Source organism: Marmota flaviventris, chromosome 7, assembly GCF_047511675.1.
Source record: "Marmota flaviventris isolate mMarFla1 chromosome 7, mMarFla1.hap1, whole genome shotgun sequence".
NCBI classification, from domain to species: domain Eukaryota; kingdom Metazoa; phylum Chordata; class Mammalia; order Rodentia; family Sciuridae; genus Marmota; species Marmota flaviventris.
Window position 1 is genome coordinate 107,467,864 of NC_092504.1, and position 20,980 is coordinate 107,488,843.

General features: G+C 41.0%; 1 protein-coding gene and 1 non-coding gene across 3 annotated transcripts in view; one reads left to right on the forward strand and one right to left on the reverse strand.

Annotated features, from left to right (window-relative positions):
- Ppm1k (protein phosphatase, Mg2+/Mn2+ dependent 1K) overlaps window positions 1-20,980 on the forward strand; it is an 87,047-nt gene that overhangs the window by 34,776 nt on the left and 31,291 nt on the right. The window lies entirely within an intron of this gene.
- LOC114085615 (U6 spliceosomal RNA) lies at window positions 18,350-18,456 on the reverse strand. Its single transcript, XR_003581505.2, has one exon. It is a non-coding gene; the product is annotated as a U6 spliceosomal RNA (small nuclear RNA).

Sequence of the window (20,980 nt, forward strand, 5' to 3'; positions counted from 1 at the left end):
TGTTGTTAATTTGATCATATGCCTCAAGAGGAAATCCTGTCTGTTGATTTGCAAATCTACCCTGCCCTAAGAGCATATCCTTGTCCCAATGGGGATGTCCCGCCGCATGGTTTTGGGCGGCCTGCTCTATTGCGCCCTCTAGCACGAATGCTCTCCAGTCCAGATATTTACCCGGGGAAACGCAAGCCCGAACAAGGCTAGCCCAATCAGAAGGAGTCATACAGTATCTAGATAGATTCTCCACCTGAGTCAGTGTGAAGGCGGCATCCACCCCATAAGTGCGCACAGACTCCGCCAGGGTCTTTACAATTTTAAAATCTAAGGGTTCATGGACTCTTCCCCTGTTGTCATCCTGAAAAACTGGATAAGCAAGACCCATCTCAGCGTGAACAGCCCTCCATGTTTGGGCATGGAAAGCTCTCCCCGTAGTGCCCCCACCATACGGCGGTGGATCCGGGGGATCGTTCTTCCTGAGCCCTTGTTTCTTTTTATTCCCTTCTCCTATAGCTAAACTCCCTAGCTGACAAGACAGCCTCCCGAGCTCTTCCTCCTCATCCTCCTCCTCCTCTGACCCACTTTCGCATGGGGGTGTATGCAGCGTACTGAGATCTGGATACAACCGTCTCCTCCCCCGTGTCATGCTCCGCACACTCCCCTCTTCCCGAGTCACTTCACTTTCTGCCGTCTCCGACTTTTCCTCATGTAATCGCTCTAAAACCTCCTGTCCTTTAGCAAGTGCTTCCTGGCATCTGCCATCCGTAAGGCAACCACGGACCATTTTCCAAAGGGGTATCACCCCACCCTCTAACATGCCGTGCTCAGATGCAAAATCAAGATCTTTGCCTAGTTTATCCCAACTAGGCACAGTAAGGCTGCCCGAAAATGCAAACCACGGTGCAGCGATATCTACCTTTTGTAAAAATCTCTGTAATGTACTATGCTTCACTTCCAGTCCCTTGGAACGTAACAGGCCATCTAGGGCCAGAAGAAGCGGACTTGAAGATGTGGCACCCATGACACAACGACAAAAAAAATACAGACAGCAGAAACACACTGACGCAGCAGAAAAAACACAGAAAGCAAAAGCGAAAGTAGAAGCAAAAGTACACGGCGCAGCTGCAATAAAATGCAAGGCTTCCTCTTTCATTACAGAAGAGCTGCCCCGCTTTAGTCGTGGATCCTACTTACCTAGGGACTAACCCCGCTTTGAACGCGGATCCCCCTTACCTGGGGACTGACCCCGCTTTGATCGCGGATCCCACTTACCTGGGGACTAACCGGTGCACCACCCCTGACTACTGAGAGTTCTGATTTCCCGGGTTTCGGCACCACTTGTCGCGACCCCTTGCCCGCAAGGAAGACGCAACACTCAGGAATCTTCTCTCAGCAGTTTATTCAGGTCCCTTGATATTTATTATTCTTTCTTCTTCTCTCCTTCCCGGATGCCCTCCCAGCCTTAATAAAGCATCCCAAGCCCCAATGCAAAGCTGCCGCGTGGAACTTTCTCACAGGGTGGTGAAAAATCATGTGCCAACTCTCTCAGATAAGGAGTTGTTTGTCACATACCACAGCGGAGCCAGCGCCATCTCGTAATGGCGACCATAGTCTGCAAAAACGGCAGAAGCGGCTCACCACAGTGCTGAGGATCAAACCCAGGGTCTCGAACATGCAAGGCGAGTTCTCTACCGCTGAGCCACAACCCCAGCCTATTACTGAGAATTTTTTATTGAGAATCTATGTTCATTACAGATATTGGTCTGAAGTTTTCTTTCCTTGATGTGTCTTTGGTTTTAGAATCAGGGTGATATTGGTCTCATAGAATGAGTTTGAAAGTGTTCCCTCTTTTTTTATTTCATGGAATAATTTGAGGAGTGTTGGTATTAGTTTGTCTTTGAAGGTCTTGTAGAACTCAGCTCTGTATCCATCTTGTCCTGGGCTTTTCTTGGTTGATAGGCTTCTGATGGCATCTTCTATTTCATTGCTTGAAATTTATCTATTTCACTTGTGTATACCGTCCTGATTCAGTTTGGGTAAATGATGTGACTCTAGAAGTTTGTTGATGCCTTTGATATTTTATATTTTATTGGAGTACAAATTTTCAAGATAGTTTCTAATTATCTTCTGTATTTCTGTAGTGTCTGTCTTATTTCTTTTTTCATCATGGATTTTAGTAATTTGAGATTTCTCTCCCCTTCTCTTCGTTAGTGTGGCTAAGGGTTTATCAATTTTATTTATTTTTTCAAAGAACCAACTTTCTATTTTGTCAATTTTGTTTCAATTTCATTGATTTCAGCTCTGATTTTAGTTATTTCCTGTTGAGAGCCACAGCCGAAGGGGCCCCAGCAAACTTCCAGCTGCCAGCAATCCAGCTGCCGGCTGATGATTGGCTCACAGCGGCCCCAGCAACATCTAGCTGATTGGCTCCTCGGCCCCAGCAACATCTAGCTGATTGGCTCCTCTGCGGTGATGCTCATTGGACTGTTTCCCTGCCCTTTCAGACCACGGAGCTGCTCATTGGGGGACTTTTTGGCTCTGCCCATGTGACCCAGCCAATCGGCCTCAAGAGCAGGAGGATTGTGGGAGGTGGAAAGAAGCTTGTGGGGGGAGAGACAGGCTTGTGAAAAGCCGGTGGTGGCAGTTGAGGCTCTGAGGATTTTTCCTGAGAGGCTGTTTTGTTTGGCGTGTTTGGTTCTAAAAATAAAGTTAGTTTCTTTTGACAAGTGGCTTCTGATTGTGCCCAGCCAGACTGCGGCAATTTCCTGCCTTCTACTGCTTTTGGTGTTGATTTGTTCTTCTTTTTCTAGGGCTTTGAGATGTAATGTTAAGTCATTTATTTGTTGACTCTTTTTTAGGAATGAACTGCATGCAACGAACTTTCCTCTTAGAACTGCCTCATAGTGTCCCAGAGATTTTGATATGTTGTATCAGAGTTCTCATTTACTTCTAAGAATTTTTTAATTTCGTCTCTGATGTCTTCTGCTATCCATTGTTGATTCAATAACATATTGTTTAGTCTCCAGGTGTTGGAGTAGTTTCTATTTTTTAATTTTATAATTGATTTCTAATTTCATTCCAATATGATCTGGTAGAATGAGGATCATATTTGCTAAGAGTTGCTTTGTGGCATAATGCGTGGTCTATTGTAGAGAAGGATTCATGTGCTGTTGAGAAGAAAATGTATTCACTTGTTGATGGATGAAATATTCTCTCTCTATATATATCTGTTAAGTCTAAATTATTGATTGTATTATTGAGTTCTATAATTTCTTTGTTTAACGTTTGTTTGGAAGATCCATCCAGTGGTGAAAGAGGTGTGTTTAAGTCACCCAGTATTATTGTGTTGTGGTCTCTTGTAATGGAGAAGAGTTTGATAAATATAGGTGCTCCATTGTTTGGGGCATATATATTTATAATTGTTATGTCTTGTTGATGGTTCCCTTAAGCAGTATGAAATGACCTTCTTTATGCCTTTTGACTAACTTTGACTTGAAGTCTACTTTATTCGCTATGAGGATGAAAACCCCTGCTTGTTTCTGCAGTCTATGTGAGTGGTATGTTTTTTCCCAACCTTTCACTTTAAGTATGTGGATGTCTTTTCCTATGAGATTAGTCTCTTGTAGGCAGCATATTGTTGGGTCATTTTAAAAAAAAAAAAAATCCAATCTGCCAGTCTATGTCTTTTGATTGATGAGTTTAGGCCGTTAACATTCAAGGTGATTATTGAGACATAATTTGTATTCTCAGACATTTTTGTTTATTTTTGGTATTTAACTTGACTTGGTTTCTCTTTTGATTGGTTTTTCCTTTAGTGTAATACCTCCCTTTGCTGATTTTCATTTCCTCCTCATTGAATATTTTGCTGAGGATGTTCTGTAGTGCAGGCTTTCTAGTTGTAAATTCTTTTAACTTTTGTTTATCATGGAAGGTTTTTATTTTATCATCAAATCTGAAGCTTAATTTTGCTGGATATAAGATTCTTGATTGGCATCCATTTTCTTTCAGAGCTTGGTATATATTGTTCCTTGATCTTCTAGCTTTGAGGGTCTAGGTTAAGAAATCTGCAAAGATCCTAATTGTTTTCTTCCTAATTTTTTTCCTTGATTCCTTTCTCTTATGGCTTTTATAATTCTCTTCTTACTTTGTAGGCTAGGCATTTTCATTATAATGTGCCTTGATGTAGATCTGTTTTGATTTTGTACATTTGGTGTCTTGTAAGCCTCTTGTATTTGATTTTCCAATTCACTCTTCAGGTTTGGAAAATTTTCTGATATTATTTCACTGAATAGTTTATTCATTCCTTTGGTTTGTGACTCTATACCTTCCTCTCTCCCAATAATTCTTAAGTTTGGTCTTTTCATGTTATCCCATAATTCTTGGATGTTCTACTCATGGATTCTTACCATCTTTACTGTGTGATCAACTTTATTTTCAAATTTGTATATTTTGTCTTCATTGTCTGAGGTTCGGTCATCACCAACAGATCTAATCTGTTGGTGATGCTTTCTATTGAGTTTTAAATTTGGTTTATTGTTTTCTTCATTTCAAATATTTCTGGTTTTTTTTCCAGAATCTCTATCTTCTCATTGAAGTAATCTTTTGCTTCCTGTATTTGCTTATGTAGCTTTTTATCTAAATGATATTTTGCTGTCTGTATTTGTTCTGTTATTTCATCCTTTAATTCACAGAACATTTTAATTATGTACATCTTGAAGTCCTTCTCTGACATTTCTTCTGCTATGTTAGCCATAGATACTAATAATGTAGTATTGGTTTGTTTGGACATTTTCTTCTCTTGTTTTTTTCATGTTGTTCATGTGGCTTCCCTTTTAGCAATGTGGATCCGATGTGTTGCAGTTTTTACCCTGTAGACTTATAGTGTCCCTATGGGGTTTCAATTCCTCTCCTTTAAGGGGGAGATCAATATTAATAGATACCAATACAAACCATATACAACCTTAAACCAAATAACTGCTTTTAAGATGTTTACAGTTTTGTCACAACAGAATGGTGAATTCAGTTATTATCTACAATATAAACAGTAGGTTTGCAAAAGGGTCAAAGTTTCTAATGGTGGACAAAGAGAGAATTGGGGGGGGCAGGCTGTTGTAGGATGAGATGTTAAGAAGTATGAAGTAAGGATATAGAGATATTAGATCTTAGGAAGTGTGAAAGAGGAATAAAAAGAAGTTGGGTAGTAGCAGAAGAAAAGAAAGAGATTTTAGGGAGACAAGTAAGTGGAAAGACAATAGAGAGAGTACAAATATAAAAATCAAGGAAAAGAAAAAATGTAAAAACAAAAAAGAATGTATAACACAACTATGATTTACTATTCAGACATCCCAGTCCTCAGTAGCCTAATGCATGAAAAGTACTTGGTTTCCCAAATGTTGGGGATGTGAGAGTAGGGAAAGAGAGTGAGAAAAAAGAGAAAAAAAGAAAGAAAAAATCTCAAGGGAATATTAAAAGATTGTGTTTGTTGGAGTTCAGTGTCTTTCTTGTTTCCCTTCTTATCCAATAGGTGGGCTTGTTTGTTGTTTGCTAGTATCTCCATTCTTAGGATGGTGAAGGTTATTAGGGTGGGAGGGGCAGTCTTAGAGGTAAAACTAGAAGTGGGGTGTAGCACTTGCTGGTCCCCATTGAAAGAATACACCCCAAGGATCTTCTTTGGGGGCCTTGCTTGTGTGTTGTGGGCACCTGGCCTTATTTTCTTATACTGCCTGCATACCTCACAATTTCTGGTCTCTAAACTGTATCTCATTCACCCTTTCCAGTTCTACTCCCCAATCAGGAACCTTTCTCTGGAGGTCTTGTGGGCTGTGCTCATGTGCACCTGTCGCAGAGAACTGTTTTGTATTGGGCAGGTCAGGACCAGTCTTTGCGAGCAACAGACCGGCCACGTAGGTACAAGCACTGTGCAGGGTTAGTGGCTGTGAGGGAGATGGGGAAGTTGGGGGACTATAGGATCTTGATATTGCTTCTAGGCCCTAGCCAGTGTCCCAAGCTGGGAGTTGCTCCAACTAAAGATGGCGATGGCAGTAGTGGTAATAACCCAAGTTGGTGACAAAGGTGTTCTAAGATGAAGTCATCCACTTTCTGAGATGGGGTGTCAGGTGGGCTGGGCAGTGGCATTGGGTGGTGTGCTCAGAGATATAGCTCAGTTGTGTGCAGTGCTATGGCGAGCAGCTGTCTCCAGACCCTGTCTGGTGTCTCCGGGTGCAGGGTATCGCATGGAGAGGACAATGGCAGTGGTTGCAATGTCCCAAGATGGAGGTGACTGGGGGATCCCCATGTTGGTAGATGGGGTCCACCTGGGAGTGGTGGCTGGGGGTCCTGCATGGGGGAGTGGCCTGGGGTCTGCGCAGACACTGTGGCCTGGAGAACTGCGTGGGCATAGTGGCTGAGATTCCTGCACAGGAGCAGCTGTCAGGGGCCCTCTAATAATTTACAGAGAAACAGTATTCCTACTGCTTGAATCCCAGGTCATGGAGCAACAAGGAATGCACCCTCCCTCTAGCACGCCATCTTGGATCTGTAAAAAATTCTTATACAAGCCTCATAATTTTTCATGTTTGTGCCTGTATATCTAAGATTTATAAATTCCTGTAAGGTAGAGAATATATTGTATATTTATGCCTACACACATATCTCCACAGAACCCACTGTGGCCACTAAATGATGACTAAGTTCAGTTATTAAGATGGTCCACCTTTACTTGTATTCTTTCTTCTGGAAAATATACTAATAAATAAATTCTTACTGTAAATTCCAGATTTGTCATGTGGTATGCCTCGGTTCTTCATAGGGATTATATTCTACTTGTGTTTACATTCCCTATACCTAACACAGTGTTTGGCATGGAACACTATGCCAAAAATTGGCACACTTTGGCACATTAAAACATTTTATCCTTGTGTGTGAATTTACATACACAATACTTCTTACAAAGGTACATGATTATTAATTATATTTTAACAGACATTAGTTAAATATATTGACTAATATGGCTTTCACTAATGTTATGGCTTAGATATTAGGTGTCCCCCACCAAAAGCTCATGTGTGAAACAATGCAAGAAAGTTTAGAGGTGAAATGATTGGGTTATGAGAGCCTTAACCTAATCAGTGCATTTGTTCCCTGATAGGAATTAGCTGGGTGGTAACTGTAGGCATGACCCTTGTCCTTGGAAAGACCCACAGAGCACTCCTAGGCACATACCCACCCTGCTGAGTTGTTATTCTACAAATAACAGGAGAGATCTGCTGTGCCAGGTGTCCCTGACTCAGTCAGGCTAGGTAAGGACCCATAGCAACCCCCTCACAACCACAATCAGCATGAGACAGGGAAAATACTTGGGATGCCAGATGACCCTCCCAGTAGTTTATGGTGGTTGATAACATATTGGGAAATCATGTAGTTCAGCACGTACTCCCTTCATGGCTTAAACTAATCAGTTCAAAGGAATCCCTCTCTTGTACTAACCAATCACCCCTACCCAACTTGTTCCTGCCAGTGAATGTGCTAATCAATGTTAAAGAGTTGTTGTTTGATTTTCCCACGGTGTGTGATGATTTGCTAAGAGATGCTATGATGTATGTGAAGTCCCTGCCTTCCCCAAAGAATATCTAAAACTGCTGCAAACCCTGGGCTCAGGGCCTCTCAGCGTCACCAGTTGCTGTGTGTGTGCACAGAGGACCGAGCTAGCTCGAAATAAACACCTCTTTGCTGCTTACATCGATCTTGGTCTCTGGTGGTCTTCTGGGGGTCCCAAATTCGAGCATAACATATGGGGGCTCATCCAGGATCCCCCTTATAAGCCTACCCAGACACCCCAATCGAGAGGTGATGAAAACCCAGCTGGTAAGTAAAGGCATTGCTGATCTGTAATTTTCTGTACTCTGGTTGCCTGCAGGTTCTGGTTCTGTATTGTGTGGTAGGCAAAAGGTCCAGGTGGATGCACCGAAGGGCAGCCGATGGGGTTTGTGGGAGACATACCCAGCTCCTTTTGGGTTCTGAGTGGATTGCCTTTAGTAAAGTATTTTGTAAAGTATTTAGTAAAGTATTTTGTAGCTGACGGATTCTCCGTCCGCCTCCGCTTTTAGTTTCTGCGTAGCAGCCATGCTGTGCTGCTAATTCTGTGGCCGCGCTGCGAATTTTGTGTTATGTGTGTTTGTTTCTATTGTCCTGTCTGCCTCCACCCCAACACCCCGGCAAGGGAACTAATCCCCCAATCTGGGGTCGTCAGACCTAATCTGAGGGGGATACTCCCCCAATCTGTTTGTCTGAAGGGAAGGCCCCAGTTGGCTTGGGGCCAGCACCCCACTTCCATTTTTTTTGACAATCTGAAAAGGGAATCTATGTCTTTTTATCTGTGTCTCTGTTAAGTATGATGGCATTGTTTTACTTTGGACAGATGCAGTGTCCCAAGTTCTGATCTGCCTTAGATGTGTGGAGGTAACTTTAGCTAAATTTTAGCCTAAAAATGTCCCTATTATGCTTCTCCTGCTTCTCTATAAGGGACAAAAAGTCGATAGAACCACCAGCTTTCTGTTCTCACCTTTTACACCCCTCTTAGCTGTGTTTTAAAGAACTTTGATAAACTTTACTCCCCTTTGTTAAACAGGATTAGGGAAGCAATGTTTTCGTTTCTTCCCCTACTTGGCTGGCTTGAGTGCACCCACTGCAGAGGGAAATGCCTGTTGGGGATCTAATAACTTTGATATCTCCCCTTTTCTTTTTCTCAAAACCCTGTCCTCATTATTAAATTGGCATTAATTGGCTTCGAGGACAGGAACCGAACTTTCAGTTATGAAATTTGGCACCCCAGATGGGACTCTAAAGGAGTCTCCCCTCTGCTTTCTTGGGGGAAGCCTAGCACTCCAAACAACTGCATGTGGAGGATCAGCTTTTTGAAAGCTGACTACTGGAAAGTTAGAAGGTATGCCAGCGTGCCTGGGATCAGACCTAACCAGAGGAGCTAATCCTACCAGTAAAAGGAGGGACTGAAGGACTCCCAACAGCTGCTGAAGCCCCTTTTGCTTCAGGGAACTCCCTCCTTCTTTCCCTGCACTGTAAGGATTGCTCCATCTTTGTCTTTACTTAAAAAAAAGGGGGGGGGGGACACTGAATGCAGTAAAATTGCCACACCAAGACCCTTGATTTTACAGTTCTGGCTGCCCCTCTGTGAGAACATCTGGTCCACTCGTGGGGATATCTATGGTGCCACTGGTGCAGGTAGGAGTCATAATTAAATGGGAGTTAGAAACTTGGGGGAGATTTTTCTCTTATCTGGTCTGTTTTAAAAGTTCCTGTCTTTCAGCCATAGTCTGGAGCTCCTTTCTGTCTGTCTGTCGTTGTGTCTGTTTCTATCTGTTTCTGGCCCTTTAAAATGTGGGCAATAATGTGTTGATATCAATTGTGGAGTTTTTAAACATTGCAATGGAGATTCCACCTGCGAAAAGGTACAAGGCCTTTACTATTGTATTATGTGTGCACACTTGTGTTATGTGCTGTAAGCAGATGAAAATAATGATGTCTTTATGAAAATTGGCAGATATATAGAGCGTTCATGAAATTTTAAAAAAATGGATCCAAATATCTTTGATTCACATGATTTAAATGGTTCAATTTAAATTGGGTAAACAGATGAAAATCAAGATGTCTTTAGAATTAAGCTTACAAGTTTTTCTAGGTATTCAAAAAAACTAATAAAATGTAGATGTCTATGAAATATTCTGCCTAAGTTCAGAAATTTACAAGGATTGTTTCAAAATGTGAACAGAAAAGGAGGTTAACAGATGGAAAAGAGAAATTAGAAGGTTCTAGGTATGGGTTTAATAGAAGGAAAATGTGTTTCTGAATAAGAGACTCTATGTGATTAAGTAAATAATAGGGTTTAAGTAAGTGATAAAGCAGGTCTGTGTAAGTTGGTTATATATGTAAGTTTTTTGAGCAAGTAATCTTGAAATTAAAAATTATACAACAAGGGTTAAACAACAACTGTTATTTTGCAATATTGTAATATGTTATTTCTTTAAGAGCTAAACTTGGTTAATATAAAAACATCAATGTAATTGTTATGCTATTAATGTGTTCATATCTTCCAGGTATACAAGTCTATAAAGGAGAAGCTTTAAAAGAGCATTATATCAAGCTGGTGTTCTAAAGTTGTATGGTAATTTTAGGCTTAAAAGAAAAACATATTGGAGATTTATTTATATCATTTGATGTTCTATAACTGGACCTGTTATTAATAAGATATGTAAAGTTTTATGTTACTTTTTACACTGAGGTACAATTTAAATGTATTTTTAAGTTAATGAGAGCCTAATCTGTGTAAAGGTTAATATTGTAAAACACAAAAGTACTTTGCTACTTTTCTACAAAAGGTTAAAAGCTTTCAGCCTTTCTTTAATTTTTCATGTTTTAGATGTGATCATATTGTGTTAGCTAATATTCATGTGAACTTGAGCAACAATTTATGCAAGCTTTGTAAAATTATGTTTAAAAAGCAAAGATCAGCTTTAGAACTAGAGCACATAAGATTTATGAAGAGCCCCACCTTACCTGAGATAAGGCTCTGTGTCCCATCTTACTACATGTGAGAATGACTACAAAAGAAGTAGGCCAGATTTCAGTACTTTTAAAATTGTGTCCAAAAGTTGGTTTTTGTCAAGATTACTAGGATCTCAAACAGGGGATATAATGTATAACTCTGCCAAATTTCAAGGTAGCTATTACACAAACTAAATACATTTTTACTCTTGTTAATTTTGTTTTGTAGTTTTCTTATAAATGGTCTACAGATTGCCTGTTAATGTTTTGCAGAGTTACTGCTTTAAGAACACACAACCTGGGATAATTTAAGATAATAAGTTATCACCTACAGGATAGAGAGATAGACATTAAAGACCAGTACTCTTAATATAAGGCTGTTGAAATTGATTTGCTGAATGTTTAAGATTAAGATTTAAAATTAAAGTAAATTAAAAGGGCCAAGAAAACCAATATTTGCCTGTTGCCCTCTGAGTCAGTCTGAATCCAAGGAACAGGGGACTTCTCTAAAGAGCTTTGCAACTCTGGGCCACATAACCAGGAGATTAATGAGACCACTGGAGAACAGAAAGCCAATCAGTGCATTTGTTATGAAGGGGAGGGTCATCAGAGAAGGGAGACATCCCTGATGCTTCCAAGGGAAGCCACATGGTCAAGCAAGACCTGGACCCATCCTAGCGCAAATAGCACTAAGCAGAACTCAGAAGCTGCTGTAAAGTTCCCCCAGGACTCCCAGGGAAACTCAGCTGACTGTTAACAATAGATAGAAACAAAAGTCAGTTTGACTGCTTCTTCTTAAACACTTAGCAAAGACAGTTAAAACCAAAACACAGTTATTCCTGGGCATTTTAAATAATAATAATAGTTAAATGTAACTTAAGGTACACACCTTATGTTAGCTCCCAAGAATAAGTAAACTGGAGACTACAAAAGAGATTCTTAGGCAGGATTTCCTGATAACTATCAAAAGGAACTGCCAGAGTAGTTTTTAGTTTAAGGCTTACAGATATTCCTAACCTACACAGGTAGGCTTGGTGTTTGCTAGTATGATTATGCAGCCCTAAGTAACAGAATTTAAGGTTTCTCTATTAGACATAGAGGTTATACTAGTAAAAGGATTTTACAAGATCAGACATTAAATTATTAAACTGTATCTTATGGGGAAGGACATCTGTAACCCTAAAAGTTAAATGTTATGTTTACAGTCCTGATAACTGGGGATGTTAAAGCCTGGTGAGGAAAGTTCTATTATACAGTGACATGTTCCAGCTGCTGCAGCATTTATTCAGTACTCATGGTTTTTGTTTCTCTCATAGAAGCACCCATCCCCAGATGACTTTACAACCTGTTCTTCCCCAACCAGACTTCAAACTGAACTGACTTCTAAAAGGGAACTCAAGTCCTCCACATCGTCCCCCATGTCGTTGAGCCCCCTCACGTTTGAGGCCCCCTCTCAGGTCTGAAGCAGCCCAGAACGAGCCATCATCCCTTCTCCTTACAGCAATAAGGAGTTCCCAAAATTAGAGGGGGAAATGAAGCCAGAAATAGATAGACGGTGTAGATAGGTAAATCAAGTCAGATTGGAACTAGGAGGCCCATTTGAGTGAGTCTGGGAAGTTGAAGACTGTCCCCTGAGGATTACTGTTTACCAAGATGTAGGGCCTGCCCACATAGACTCCCAACTGAGGGAACTATGATTGATTCCCAAGTTTTCAGACAAAGGGGGGAATGAGAAACCAGCCTCTACCTCAGAGCAAAGCCTGTCCAAGGAAGGGGGCATGACCCTTGTCCTTAGAAAGACCCACAGAGTGCTCCTAGGCACATACCCACCCTGCTGGGTTGTTTATCTACAAATAACAGGAGAGATCTGCTGTGCCAGGTGTCTCTGACTCAGTCAGGCTAGGTGGGGATCCATAGCAATCCCCTAGAAACCACCAATCAGCATGAGACAGGGAAATACCTGGGATGCCAGATGACCCTCCCAGTAGTTGATGGTGGTTGATAACATGTTGGGAAACCATGTAGTTCAGCATGTACTCCCCTCGTGGCTTAAACCAATCAGTTCAAAGGAATCCCCCTCTTGTACTAACCAATCACCCCTACCCAACTTGTTCCCACCAGTGAATGTGCTAATCATATTTTAGAGTTGTTTTATGATTTTCCCTCGGTGTGTGATCATTTGCTAAGAGATGCTAGTGTTACCACTGTTTACCGGTGACGAGTCCTTGCTTCCCCAGTGTTGAAGTATAACACCAGAGAAGCACGCCGAGGCAAGGTCAGAGTGGAAAGTAGAAGTTTATTAAAGGACAGCAGAAAAGACTTCTCCTAGAGGAAGCAGTGGACCCAAGAGATGGAATCCTTGGAAGCGTGGTTGTCTCCCCTTTTTATAGCTAAGGTTTTCTCCCACATTCCTGTCATATTCCTGTCCATTGTTCTGTTAAGGGTAGGGCACAGGTGGGCCAAAGGAGTAATCTGGGCAGGAAGAACTTTTGGGTTAGCATCTCCAGGTTTGCTGGGAGCTGTTTCATTAACACTTCTTTGGGATAGGCTCTGGGCCTTGGGGACATTAACATTCCATGAGTTGTCCTGCTTTTCCCAGAATTCATTCTCAACATGGCCTCCATTTTGGATCTTACTTGATATTAGACCCGATTTACCTAACTACACTGACTACCTGTCTTTAAATCTGGCTTCACTATGATGTACGTAAAGTCCCTGCCTTCCCCAGAGAGTGTATAAAACTGCTGCAAACCCTGGGCTTGGGGCCTCTCAGGGTCACCAGTTGCTGTGTGCATGCGGAGGACCAAGCTAGCTCACAATAAACACCTCTTTGCTGCTTACATAGATCTTGGTCTCTGGTGGTTTTTTGGGGATTCCGAATTCTAGCATAAAATTATTAAATGCTTGGAGAAGTTATCTTTACACGTATTTCCCAGTCATTTACATTTTAAAGTATTTTGAGAAAAAAGGAAGTCCTATGTTTGCATAAGGGACAATTCCAGATCTATTCATCCTGCCACATTTAAATTTGCATGCCACAATTTATGCCTTTTGTTCTGCATTTGCCTAGCGTGGATTCCTTTGTTGTAGTTACCCAGTTCTTTGTCCCTCTTCTGTTTTATTATACCCAGGTGGTAATCCTTGACCAAGTCAAATCTAGCTCTTCACCTAAAGTGCATCTGCATTCAGGCAGGTGGATTTGGCTTGAGGAAAAAAAAAAATCAGTGCATGCTAACTGGCCCCACTCCAAATTCATGTGTCTAACCTCTAGTGGGATCTTGGAGCTATCTAGTTACCCTGTGGTGTCTCCCCACTCCTCTAACTTTCTCCTCATCCTAGATGACCAATTTGCCTTTTTCTTCTTTCCTTCAGCCTCCATACCTGCGTCTCCATCTAGAATCTGCTGATAACACTGGGTCCTACTTTTCTGAGAAAATAGAAGCAATCATGGCTGAGGAATATAGCTCAGTGGTAGAGAACTCACTAGCATGTGTGAGGCCCTGGGTTGATCCCAAGAGCTGCCAAATAAAAAAGCAATCTGAAGAAATTATCTTTATCTCTATACCACCATCCATCCTTTATCTGTGTCCATTGTCTGTCTTATATCTCATTATAATAGAAGAACTATCAGTTGGTCGCCATAGCTCCTCCAATTGTTCTCCTAATTCCATCCCCTCCCACTTATGTAGGCTCTTAGCTCCTTCAATCATCCCTCTGTCTTTTGTAAATCAGCCTTTCATTCCCTTCAAAATCCTTTTCATTGTCATGCATACATTCAACAATATTTTTCATTAAAAAATATCCTTCTGGTGGGGCATGAGGGCACATGCCTGCAATTCCAGTGAGTTGGGAGGCTGAGGCAAAAGAATCCCAAGTTTGAGACTAGTTTCAGCAAATTAGTGAGGCCCTAAGCAACTTAGTGAGATGCTGTCTCAAAATAAAAAATAAAAAAGACCAGAGATGTGGGTCAGTGGTATAGTGTCCCTGGGTTTAATTCCCTATACCAAAATAAATAAATAAATGCCCTTCTAGCTGGGTATGGTGGTGCAGAAGTGACTCAGGAAGCTGAGGCAGGAGGAGCACAAATTTTAGGCCAGTGTCTTTGTGAGGCCCTATGCAATTTAGTGAGACCCTATCTCTTAAAAAAAAAAAAAATAAAAAAAAAAATCCTTCTGACAGTGGTGATCACCATGTAGAGACAGAAACACGGAGACACACAGGGGAGGAGCCACATGAAGATGGAGGCAGAGTTTGGGGTGATACATCTACATGCCTAGGAAAATGCCAAAGATTTCCAGTGATCACCAGAAGCTAGGAAAAGACAAAGAATTGCTGCAGAGACTTTCAGAGAACATGGCTCCACTGGAACTTTGATTTTGAACTTTCAATCTCCAAAACTGTGAAAGAATAAATTTCTCTTATTTTAATCCAAATGAACAATACCCCCCAAAGAACAACAACAAAAACAAAAACAACATACTCCAAACCCTTTCCATTGCTGTGTAATTCCTATGTCCTACCTTCAAGTGAAACCCCTCAGGGGCTTCTAGTTTCTTGACTTCTCATTGTCAAGTTCATAGGCCTCACTGCACTGAAACTGCTCTTGTCTCTCTTCAGTGACCTCTAGCCGAAGTCTAATCATCAATTCAGAAGCTTCATCTAACCTCACCTCTAACTGCATTTGACACAGGACACACACTCTCCTTGAACTCTTTTTTGGCCTTTATCTCACTTTTAATCCATCATTCTCCTACCTCAATGTTCCTTCTTTTTATTCTCCTTTGATAATCCCCTTCCTTTAAAAAAAAAAAAAAAAAAAAAAAAACATTCTAAATTATGCAAGGTTTCCAAGCTCTGATCTCCTCTCTTCTCCCTCCATACTAATTCTTAAGGAGGCTTACCCATATGGCTTAAATACTTTCTATACACAGGTAACTTCTTCTGTTACGCTCAAATTCGGGACCCCCAAAAGACCACCAGAGACCAAGATCGATGTAAGCAGCAAAAAGTGTTTATTGTGAGCTAGCTTGGTCCTCCGCATGCACACAGCAACTGGTGACCCTGAGAGGCCCCAAGCCCAGGGTTTGCAGCAGTTTTATACACTCTCTGGGGAAGGCAGGGACTTCACATACATCATAGTATCTCTTAGCAAATCATCACACACCGCGGGAAAATCATAAAACAACTCTAAAACATGATTAGTACATTCACTGGCGGGAACAAGTTGGGTAGGGGTGATTGGTTAGTACAAGAGGGGGATTCCATTGAACTGATTGGTTTAAGCCACGAGGGGAGTACATGCTGAACTATATGGTTTCCGAACTTGTTATCAACCACCATAAACTACTGGGGGGTCATCTGGCACCCTAGGTATTTTCTCTGATTTGTGGTTGCTAGGGGGTTGCTATGGGTCCTCACCTAGCCTGAGTCAGGGACACCTGTCACAGCAGATCTATCCTGTTATTTGTAGATAAACAACTCAGCAGTGGGGGTATGTGCCTAGGAGTGCTCTGTGGGTCTTTCCAAGGACAAGGGTCATGCCTTCTTTGGGCAGGCTTTGCTCTGAGGTAGAGGCTGGTTTTTCACTCCCTGGAATGACAGATAAACATATCCAAGTACCTGCACAGATTCTTCATTGTAGGTTTATTTGTATTCACCAACTTAACTTCACCAAAGGCAAACATTTGATTCTCCTCCAAGTCCACCTAAGGGATTTAACCCACCTAGACCATTTGTGCTACCCTGGCTTCCTGTGCAAATTGAGTGATACTTATTAATCACAAATCAGTTCTTAAACCAGGTGTGATGGTGCACACCTGTAATCTCAGCTACAGGGGAGGCTGAGGCAGCAGATTCAAAAGTTCAGAGCCAACGTGGGCAACTCAGTGGGATGGTCTCAAACTAAAATATGAGAAGGACTGGGATGTACCTCAGTAGTAGGGTACTCTTGGGTTCAATCCCTGGTACTGCCAATAAATAATGAAAAATCAATAAGTAAAACAAATAAATAAGAAAAACTCTATCTTTTCAACACTGAGAATAAAACCCTATTCTTCATCTTGATCTATGATACAGCCCAGTGTCTGGCTCCCTATGACCTCCTTTCCTCTCAATTGCACATTCACACTGACTTTCTTGTGTGAGCCCTGCCAGGGCCTTTGCTTGCCCTTTCCTGTGACTGGAATAATTTTCCTCCAAATATATGTGTGGTCTGTTTTCTGTCTTCATTATGGTATCTTCCCCCTAAATCCCCTAACCTGGAGAGCCTTTCTCATTTAAAATAGCACACATCCCAGCTCTTTCTTGTTATTCATTGCTGTTCTCCTACAGATCATTTGTTATTAAAGATATATATATATATATATATATATATATATATATATATATATATATATATATATATATATATCTGTTCTGTCTTCTGTGTCTTTCATCTAAGACAGAGATTTTGTCTGTTTCATTCATGTTGTGTCATCAGCTCCTAGAAAGTTTTCTGGCAAATAGGCAGATGCAGTAGATAAGTTCTATTTATTTATTTGCAATGGGGTTTTGCTATGTTGCCCAGGCTAGCCTCCATCTCCTGGGCTCAAGTGATCCTCCTGCTTCAGCCTCTTTAGAAGCTGTGACTGCAGGGGCATGCCGCTGTGCCCGGCTATAAATATCATTTGTTCTCTTTGTTTTGTTTTTCAAATTTCTTCTTTATTTTTTTTCCTAATAAATATTATTTGAATAAGTGAACAGTCATTTACTGAACAAATGAGGAGAGTGACCCTAACCGAACAGAGGAGGAGAGTGATTTTGTGAGCAAGAGACAATGTCAGAGACAAGCTAGCCTAGAGCAAGGTAGGGTTTTCCAGGCCATGACAGGGAATAACAAAACTTCCTAACATTGGCCAGGTTATCTGGAGCCAAGGATGATTCTAGGTATTTTATATAGGTTAGATTATTAATCCTCCCCAAAAGTATGATTCAAAAATTACTACCACCTCCATTATACCTACGGAAACTGGGCATAGGAAGGTTGAGAAACTGGTCCAAGGCCAACAAGTTTATAAGTGTTAGAGCTGGAATTTATTATTATTATTATTATTATTATTATTTTAGTTTTGTGGTACTAGAGATTGAACCCAGGGACCCTCGACCACTGAGCTATCTCCAACACTTTTAATTATTTATTTGAGATCAGGTCTTGCTAAGTAGCTGAATCTGGCCTGGAATTTGCAGTCCTCCTGCCTTAGTCTCCCCCTGTTGGGATTACAGGGGTGCACCACTGTACCCAGCTAGAGCTGGGATTTAAATGAGTTGGGTGTCTTCTGGGTCACATTCTCAACTACTGTATAATACAGTTTCTCAGAAGAAGCAAGGTATGAGCTGGGTACAGGCCTGGAGGCTGAGGCAGGAGGATCACAAGTTCAAGGCCAGCATGGGCAATTTAGCAAGACCCTGACACAAAATAAAATAAAAAGGACTGGGGACATAGCTCAGTGGTAAAGCACTCTAAGCACTCCTGGGTTCAATCCCCAGTACCCAACAATAAAGAAAGAAAAGGAAAACAAACAAACAAACAAACACAAAACAAAAACAAAAAAAGGAAGGAAGAAAGAAACTTTTGTGTCTTACCTCTCATAAGCCATACATTTTGTCAGAGTTTATAAGGAGGTGAAAGGTCCTGGGTGGCAAACATTATGATCCTTATCTACAGTAAGCCTACATTATGCTCTGCCTTCTCCTGGGCCCCATTAGGAAACTAAACCTCCTCTGGAATAAAACTTTTTACATCGTAAAGTGTTCCATATTTTAAAATATGGAACACTTTACGAATTTGCGTAAGATTCAGGCGCAGGGGCCATGCTCATCTTCTCTGTATTGTTCCAAAGTTAGTATTTACGCTGCTGAAGCAAGCACTACATTAGTCACTTTTAAAACAGAATGCAAGTAAATTCACCTAACTCCAGTTTAACAAGCCAACAGGGCAAAACAGGTGATTTCTGTTTTGCAATTCCCTTCACACTACAAGCTCTTGCCAGAGGGCAAGTCTTAATCAATTCCCTCCTCAGGCTCAATTTCTGTTCTGCTCTGAACCTCACTGCTCATTTTCTCCTACTTAACTGCCTCAGGGAGAATGATGAGTTCTCCCTTACTTTCTCTACACACAGCAGTTTAGTACCTGGCTCATGAAAAGTCAGAAACTCGTACTTATTTGTACAGTGTAAGACACATTGAAAGAGAAAAGCAACTTTTGTTCAACTTATTTAAAGTCCTTAGAACAGAAAATAGTAAAAGCATTTCTAAAATGTTTACCATAGGTGAACTATGTACAGAGAGGCAGTGTGGCAAGAAGATATGCTTTGGACACTGAGTGGAAAGGGGTTCAAATCTCTGCTGTCTACTCTGTGGCCTGAGGTAACTTCTCTGTGCTTCAAAAATCTCCTTATTTGTAAACACAGAATTTCCCCTACATCAAAGTGCTGTTGCGTAGATATGTCTAAGGTCTCTGTAAAAAATTGATATCTAACAGTAATTACTGGCTGGTGACAGGGAAGTAGTGCAGTGACTGAGAACATAAACTCTGGAGTCTGGCTGCAAACACTGGAGTCCCAGCTTCTGCATTTGTAGTTACTTAAGCCTCCTGGGCTTCATTTAGTAAAATGGGGATGTCAGTAATAATATGTCCCATAGGGTTATTAGGATTAGACAAGTTGGTACATGTAGAACAATTATTTCGGTGTGGGACAGAGTGAGCACTTGAAAGGGTTTTGGCTAGGCCAGATAACCTGATAGTTGGTAAAACTTCAGTCTAGGGAATACTTATTCTATTTTATAAAATGAAGTGTTGTCCAGTTCTAGGATTGCAAATAAAGTCAAACAAATAAAAGCACACCAATCTAACTGTGAATCCAATCAGTTGAAGGCCTTAAGACAAAAAGACAGAAGTGCCCTGAGGAAAAAAAGAATTTTAAAGAACAAATTTTCTATACTTTTTTGGAATGTAATAGGAAACTCCAGATGTTCCAAAATCCTTTATCTTTTTTTTTTTTATACTGGGGATCTAACCCAGGGACGCTTTACTACTGAGCTACATACCCAGCCTGTTTTTATTTTTAATTTTGAAACAGGGTCTCACTAAGTTGCTGAGGCTGCCCTTGAATTTGTGATCCTCCTGCCTCAGCCTCCCAAGCTTTTAGGATCACAGGTGTGCGCCACCACGCCCAACCCAAAACTGTTTACTTTTTGCAGTACTTTGGATTAAACCCAGAACCTCATGCACGCTAGGCATAGCACTCTACCACCAAGTCACATCTCCATCCCAGGAATAAGGAATTTTGCCTTATATTGTTGATATTGTCTGCAGTATCAACTCTTCCCTGGGTTCCTGATCTGCTGCTCTTGGCCTTCCCCTATAGAGTTTGGACTTGCCAGCCCCACTAATTCTTTAAAATAACTGTGTGTGTGTTTTCTGTTTTCTGGAGAACCCCAACTATTTGTTTGCAGCATAGAGTGATACTATATCCTGGTTCTTAGTTAAGAGTACCAGCAAGCTGGGCATGGTGGTACATACCTGGAATCCCAGCAACTCAGGAGACTGAGGGAGGAGGCTCAGAAGTTTGAGGTTAGCCTCAGAAACTTATTGAGACCCCCATCTCAAAATAAGAAAAGAAAGAAAGAAAAATGACTGGGGATGTGGTTCAAGCACTCCTGAGTTCAATACCTGATACCAAAAAAAAAAAAAAAAAAAAAAAAAAAAAAGAAAGATAAAAGGCATTTTTTCCCCAACTGGAAGTAGAGAGCCTGTAATGCTTTGTGAAATAATGTTGTATCAATGGGTATAGGATTCATTGTATTTACAAGAGAGAGAAACCAGGACAAGAGAGAACAGGTAGAAAAATATGACATGTTCTTGCATTATGCAGTTCTTTACAGCTCATTACCAAAAGAGCAGTGTGTTTCTTTGCAGGTTACACTGGTTACATTTCAGGTCATACTGAGCTCCCTCATGGGTGCAGGATGGTGCCCCTCTCTTGGTCTCCTTCCTTACTTCTTTGCTATGACCCTGCTTTCCTCCTAGGTCCCGGCTTCTTGTCTCATCCTATGGGTCTCAGGTGGGATGGTTTAGAAAATGGAGTTTTGCTGTTCTTTGTTTCCTGGGTAAAGTATTTCCTGGTTTCACCTTGGTAGGATGACCATAGATTACTTACGTTTTATTAAAGCTTATTCAAGAAAACAGATCTGTCTTTCATATTTCTAATGGCATAACTATTAGGTGTTATTTGCTTATTTGAACTTCTGAAGCTTTTTTTTTCTGCAGTGTTTTTGTAAATAAAAATCTAGATTACCAATGCCAAAATCAAGTATAAAAGGAACTGGCTTTAAAGTCTATATTTAACACTGCTAGGGAAAGAAACACAGTTGGTTACTTTCCCAGAGTATG